Source organism: Triticum dicoccoides, chromosome 7B, assembly GCF_002162155.2.
Source record: "Triticum dicoccoides isolate Atlit2015 ecotype Zavitan chromosome 7B, WEW_v2.0, whole genome shotgun sequence".
Lineage (NCBI taxonomy): Eukaryota > Viridiplantae > Streptophyta > Magnoliopsida > Poales > Poaceae > Triticum > Triticum dicoccoides.
The window spans coordinates 694,753,642-694,760,885 of NC_041393.1; the positions used below are offsets into that span (position 1 = coordinate 694,753,642).

At 46.1% G+C, this 7,244-nt stretch overlaps 1 non-coding gene across 1 annotated transcript; it reads left to right on the plus strand.

The window, feature by feature from the left end:
• Window positions 1-298: 298 nt before the first annotated feature.
• Window positions 299-371, plus strand: TRNAE-CUC. Its single transcript has one exon. It is a non-coding gene; the product is annotated as a tRNA-Glu (tRNA).
• Window positions 372-7,244: the final 6,873 nt, after the last annotated feature.

The following is a 7,244-nucleotide window of genomic DNA, read 5'->3' on the forward strand; positions in this document are numbered from 1 at the left end:
GCTTGAGAGCTGATTTGATGGCCAATTTTCAGGTGTTCTTTTACTGAGAGACAAACGTTTGATGATTTTAAGATATTGAATCAAGCAAAGCTGCTTGATTCAAGCATTGATGGTACTCATGTCTGGATCAAGCAAAGCTGCGGTTCGGATCGTGCGCACTAGCTCTATTGTTCGGGCTGTTTTGTGGTGCAAAGACTGACTGGCCTCCCAGTCCAAGTGCTGAGCAACTATGTTCGTGCAGTTTTGTCTGGAGTGCGTACGGCTAGTTAGGTGAATGTATAGAAATGATCAGCATGATTCCGTTGTAGTCTAGTCGGTTAGGTTACTCGGCTCTCACCCAAGAGACCTGGGTTCAAGTCCCGGCAACGGAAACTATTTAATTATTTTCAGTAACCCAAAGCTGGTTTCACTTTCTGATCTGAGGAGGTTTGCAGCTTGTACTACTCCATCCGTTTCACAACGTAATGCATAATTTGTTTTTCAAAGTGAAACATGTTTATGACTGACGAAGTTTGTTGATAAATTATCAACATCTACTATTCTGAAGGAGGCCTCTGTGTGCCCATTATTCATCGTAATTACGCTTTTCTACAGAGACAGAAGTTGTAGTAAACTTGTTATATCTGTTACTGTTATACCGGTGAATTATGTTGATTATTTTATTCCAATTCCTTTGTCTCTGTTGTCACCAGTGGCCATTCATGCATGTCTGTGAAGTGACGATTTCTCCAATCGAGGCTCGTGCCTCACTCCCACCTTAACCCTTCTCTCTGATCTTAGAGGATGTTTGTTTTCAGGGACTTATTGATTTAGGGACTTAAAAAAGTCCCTATAAGTCACACCTAAACCAAACACAAGGGACTTATTGGGACTTATTGTGATGATTTGGAACTTATCAAATAAAACTCTCAGGGAGGAGCTTATTGGGACTTATCCCGGGCCGGACCTACACCGCGTCGCTCCAGGCTCGTTCCCCGCACGCCGCCTGCCTCTCGGTCCAATCGCCGCCGCCGCCGCCCCGCCTCTCGCCCCATCGCCGCCCCGTCGCTGCCCCGCCTCTTGCCCCGTCGCCGCCCCGTCTCGGTTCGTTCTGCCTCGGTTTGCCGCCCCGCCTCGGTTCGTTCTGCCTTGATTCGTTGCAGCGGTGCCTCCAATCGCTGGACAGGCCCTCTCCTGAGCCTCGTTGTAGCGGTGCAACATGGACTTATAAGTCCCTGTAAACAAAAAGGTAGGGACTCGGGACTTATAAGTCCCTGTAAACAAACATGTAAGGACTTATGACTTATAAGTTGGGACTTAAAAAAGTCCTAAGACTTATGAAACAAACAGGGCCTCAGTTGCCGCCTCTAGTGAGATCCGCCTCATGATTGTAACCTCATCAACCTTCCCCGCTACTGACGAGTCAACGGTAGTTCCACGAAGGTATATAGCAAGCTCACCAAAGCAGGCGGAAGAAGGTGGGGGAGGGGGACGCAACACGAATCAAGAAGCAAGTCGAATCGAATGATTAAATGTTTATGACTTATAGTGAAAGAGATTAGCTACTGCCGTGAGCATGGCCTGGTCTGATCCCCTTTATGTCGAGATATGCCGGCTGGAGTAGGGGGAGGAGAGGTGCACGGGGGTCCATGTGCCTAGTACTCCCTCCGTCCGAAAATACTTGTCATCAAAATGGACCAAAATGGATGTATCTAGAACTAAAATATATCTAGATACATCCCCTTTTATTTATTTTGATGACAAGTATTTTCGGACGGAGGGAGTAGTACTGTATTATCCCAAGGCCAATGAAAATAAGTAGGACCTACCGAAATGGGGTTTTCTATTGAGGCCTTGAATAACATATATAGCTTACCTGTAGACAAAAAATAAAAATAAATAAATAAGTAATTATGTTTCGGGACCAAGCAAAACCAGATTAATGTGCCACAGGAAGGATAGCCATACTAATTCGGCACACACAAAAAAAAACCTTTTGTACAAATTTGACAATCTCACAAGCATGAAATATCAGTAATTTTCTATTTACTTGTCGATCCCATCTGTTATGGAATCAATTCCTTTTTTGAATGTACAAAATATTTTGGGAGTTCAACATGTGTGGAAGCACCGGAGAATGTTCTTTTGCTGATATTACTACCACTATTAGATACTGGATTATTCATACCATTAGTATACCTTCCCTTTTCATTGCGGGTACGTTGTGTCGGACTGGAGCGCACCACCACCATACTAGAGTAGCGTGTGGTGGCTATAAATTCTAACCTTTTTGAGGAGGAGAAAGATAAACCTTATAGAGCCATTGTAAAGCATTCGAATACTCTATCGACAATCTTAAAGGAATAAGCCCATCCATATGTATCCATAGGATATTTATGGTCGAAGGGGCCAAACCGGAGATTAACTATCAAAGTAAGTTGAATACCATTATGAAAGAAGTGGTATGAAAGAGGTAATTCGGTTGCTTGATGTTGGTATCATTTTTCCTATTGTTGATACTAAATGAGATAGAATCATATGGTATCCATCAAACCCTATTAATTTGATTAAGGCTTGCATTAGTGCTTGCTATCATTGTGGAAATGCTTACATAAACTCAATTAATACAAACGAAAGGATTCAATGCAACACATGACAAATAGAGATGAAACGAGTCAACACGCTATACGATAGATATATAAGAACCAAAACATTCAGATTTGGAGGGTCATAGCGTTTAATGATTTATATTTAGGGAGACAAAGAGGCGCCACTTAAGCTCATTGCTACAAAGTAAGTCTGGCATGATACAATGATCTATAAGAATTATATGAAGTGTTTCTTGGTGAATTTGATACTAGGTAGTTCTTCCCCATGTACTTTCTAAAAGGGCAATAGACCAAATTGTGGTGAACTAATATTTTAAATTTGTTTTTAGCAAACGGGAGGGGATGTTATCTGATGACTTTCCGTGAAGGCACTCATTTTTGTTTGGATGCATCGAGATCGTGCATTGCCAAAATCCTGAATTCTCACATGAATTATGATATACTATAAACTGAGAGATTATCTCTCGAAATCCTTTTGATAAGAATAAAGGAGCAAGCGGCCAATGCATACTATATCCATGCAAAATTTTGTTACGTAAAATGAGTCGATGCACCACGTGAAAATGGAGATGCAATGTAAAAAAGTAGAAAATTTCCATTTCCATTGGGTGGGACATCATCTTCTCAAAAAATCTACTATATCTAAATAGTTAGACCCCACTACTAGGAATTGTCTGTCTTCGCCTTTAGCCACATCATGCAAATTAGTTTAGGCATCGGATATACTGGTTCAGCCTGCAATAACCATCTGGTCTGCATGTTAGAGAGCAGCATCACCAAGCACATGCAGTAACTGATGCATGCATGCGGTAACTCACGCCTAAAGTGTATTTTAATCAAAAAAGAAAATTGACGCATGCATGCAGCTCACACGCCAGTGCTCCATGAAAGAAAACTAACGCATGTGCAGATTTTGTTACGATTGGAAAACAAATTATCTTGCTACAAGAGGAACCGTAAAGACACTAGCTAGGTTGATTTATTCGATGCACTTTTTGTTTCATGCAAATTCTAGCAGCACGCGCAGGGCATTCATCTAGTCTGCTACAAAGAGAAAACCATAGTTGAACTCCATTTGAAGCATCTCTAGCCGCACCCCCAGAACGGTCTCCCCACGCGATTTTTTGGGCCGGCGCCGAGAAAACAACCAGTCGCGTCCCTAGGACGCCGAATTCCGTCGGCTCGGCCCGTTTTTGCGCCCGGCGTTCGCAGGCCGAACCCGGTGCACTGGGGGGCGCTCGGGGGCACCGGCGCAAGGGAAAAGCATTCCTGGGGCCAAATTGGCAGGCGAAAAGTCAGGCCACCCATCAGATTCGCCTCCTACCCCCCGCGCTCGGCTATCACCCTGCGCCATCCTGCCGATCCCGACGCCGTCCACCGCCCACCGCAGCTAGGTAAACCATCTCCCGCCGGGAAAAAGAAGGGGTTTCGCCGAGGCAGCCTCTTCGCCGCCGTCCGGGCACCTTTTCCAGCCTCTCGGCCGCGCAGGGCAGGGCCTATACACCGGTGGGCTTGCGGTCACCTCACCCACAAGGTGTTCAGTGAATTGCTCGGCCCGGCGATGGACTCCGAAGATGAGGAGGCGCTCGCAGCGTTGCTGAAGGAGCAAGCCGAAGATGCTAGACTGCATGCATTGGAAATTGAAGAACTGTCCATTTGCTTGGCAGGGGTTGTACAAAGGTGCCAAAGGTGGTTGCAGTGTGGTGCTTGAGGCAGTGGCCACACAGGACCTCTGGATTTGGCACTCTTTCTTTGGGATGCCAGGAACTCACAATGACATCAACGTCCTGCAGACTGCAGTGCTCCCCAGTCTTTGCCAAGCTTGTTGAAGGTCATTCTCCTCCGGTGAACTTCGAGGTCAATGGACGGCAGTACAACAAGGCATACTATCTAGCTGATGGCATCTATCCGAGATGGTCGACATTTGTGAAGGCCATCTCAAACCCTGTGCCAGGAGGCAAGAACCCCTGGTTTGCGAAGATTCAGGAGGCTTGCAGGAAGGATGTCGAGCGGGCATTTGGTGTGCTCCAATGTCGATTTGCTGTTGTCCGGTTCCCTGCTCAGACTTGGTCGAAAGATCAAATGTGGAAGATCATGACTTACTGTGTCATCTTGCACAACATGATCAATGAGAGCGAGCAGGAAGAGCCAGTGTTTGACACCGAACCATATTACAAGCAGAGTCCTCTTGCCCAAGTTGATCACCAGCTACCGGCAAACTGGACTGACTACCTCAATATGCGTCAGGAGATCCGAGACCCACAGGTGCATCAAGAACTGCAACACGATCTGATGGAGCACCTATGGAGGCTCAAGGGCGATGTCGGGAATGATGTGTGATGAAACTTGAGTTTTTATTTGTTAAACTATATAATTTGTATTGAGCTATTTGTTGAACTATTTGATTTATGTGATGAAACACACCGAACCATGCCGAACTATGTGACGAACTAATTGATTTCTATTTGTATGCGAAAATTCACGCCAAAACACGCCGGACCGCGCCGAATATTGACGCATATATCGGGCCGTTTTTGGACATAATTGGGCCGAACGCTGGGCCGAAATCGATGCCTGGGGGCAACCTGGGGGCGACGGCTGGGTGCCGAACCGCCCCCAGCGCCGAATTTATCGCCGGCACGCCCCCTGGCCGCTCTTTTTCAGCGCCCTGGGGGCCGAACGGCTGGAGATGCTCTTATGTGGTGCTTCTAGGTCTTTCTATAAAAAAATATGTTGGTTGTCAATCTGACCGTCCAAATCAGAACCATTTCATTCTCACGACATATATTTGTCGCACGGTGTGTTGACTCCTCTCATCTTCATTTGTCATGCATGTGTGGTGTTGGATCATTTCATCTCCATTTTTCATGTGGCGTGTTGAATCCTTCCATCTCTTTTTGTCGTGAGACGCTTTGACTCCTTTCACCCCCTTTGTCGCGTGGCACATATTTTTGAACAATCACTCGGGAGATTCATATGATATCATTGCTCTCTAATATTTTGCGAAAAGGAACATGAAACTAGTAATATGTTAACTCTTGCAGGGAACAGTAGTCATCGTATGCCTTCTTCTACAAGAATGTGTTGTAAGTGGTTGAGAGTTCCACTCATCTGAATCATAACCATATATGGGATCTTGGTCTAACACCGAAAATTTAAAATTCAAATTCTTCATTGCTTCTCTATTTACATGCGATGCACTGAAAATCAGCAAGCATTATCACATTTTTATTTCGTGATTGCTTCAAATGGATTTGCGGCAAAGTTTGATTTTAGATCTTGGACTCTATAGGTCTTGGTTTTACAAAAATGAAAATAAATATTTGTGTAATTTTTTTTCTGGACATGCACATATAGATGTGATCTGTTGCACCTATAAAGTTCCATGTAGTACATGTTTTTATATATACGTACACAAAAGAACCAATACCTAGATTAAAAAATTAGCAAACAACACATGCATAGAATATCCACATACATGGCAGTTTCAGGTAAAGTATATTTTAACAGAACACATATGTAAAAGGTAAATGTTTGGAGACGGTGCACCGGGGCAAGCTTCGGCCGGTCCAGTCCACGCGCGCACGCGCGACCCACTCATGAGCAACCACATGGCGCGGTGGACCCGAGTTGACTAGTCCTCCTGCGTTATCCCACGGATCTCGCCTCATCCCCGTCTCGCAGCTCCGCAGATCTCGCCCCATCCTCGTCTCCTGCCTCCGTTGTTGCAGCACGCAGCGCCGACGCCTACATCTGCTGCCTCCACCGCTGCAGCGCGTGAGTAGCTCGCCGTCGGCCATGGAAGATCGAATCTCCGCCGGCCATTGATGTAGATCTCACCCCGCCACGCTTGCAGTCCCGCTCGCCATTGGATGCAGCAAGGCCGTTGACCAATCCCATTCCCGTCGGTTGCAACTCCCACGCGCCTCGTGCTTCTGCCTCGCCTCCGACGAGCCGGGCGGCGATGCACGACACCGGAGGCTTCTGCAGAACCGTCGCACCCCCTCATGTTGCAACCGTTTAAAAAAAAGCTTCATCCCCCTAGATGAAAAGCTTCAACCGGATGTAGAGAAAGCTACAAGCGGCCATCGCCATCGCCGGAAAGCTACAACCGTTGACATGAAATGCTACCACCTTCGATGAAAAAAGCTTCAATAGAAAACGAACACAAAAAGCCTTGACCAAGCGCTGCTAAAAAGAAAATAGCTACAACCTTTAGGTAGAAAAGCTTCAACGGTTGTTGGAAAAGAGCTCCAACCATTGAGAGAGAAAGCTTCAACCAGCGACAGCTGGAGGTGGAAGAAGATGATAAAACGCTGCAGTTTTGCTACATGCTTCAACCGGCATAGATTTTGCTACAACCGGCATAGCATTTTGCTACGACCGGCGTCATGTTTTCTACAACACATAGCCGGCGTTGCGTTTTGCTACAACTAGCATCGCTTTTTGCTACAACCGGCATAACGCTTTGCGACATCCATCACGGCTAAGGTGCGAGGCTCGACGGCAACGTTTTTTTTTGTTGCAACCGTGTCTCCATTTTGGTACGACCGACAACAAAAAATGCTACAACGGGCATTTCTATTTGCTGGAACCAGTCAATCGCCGACGAGACGGAGCTGCATCCATGGCGTGCACGGGCGGTGAGGGCGGGAT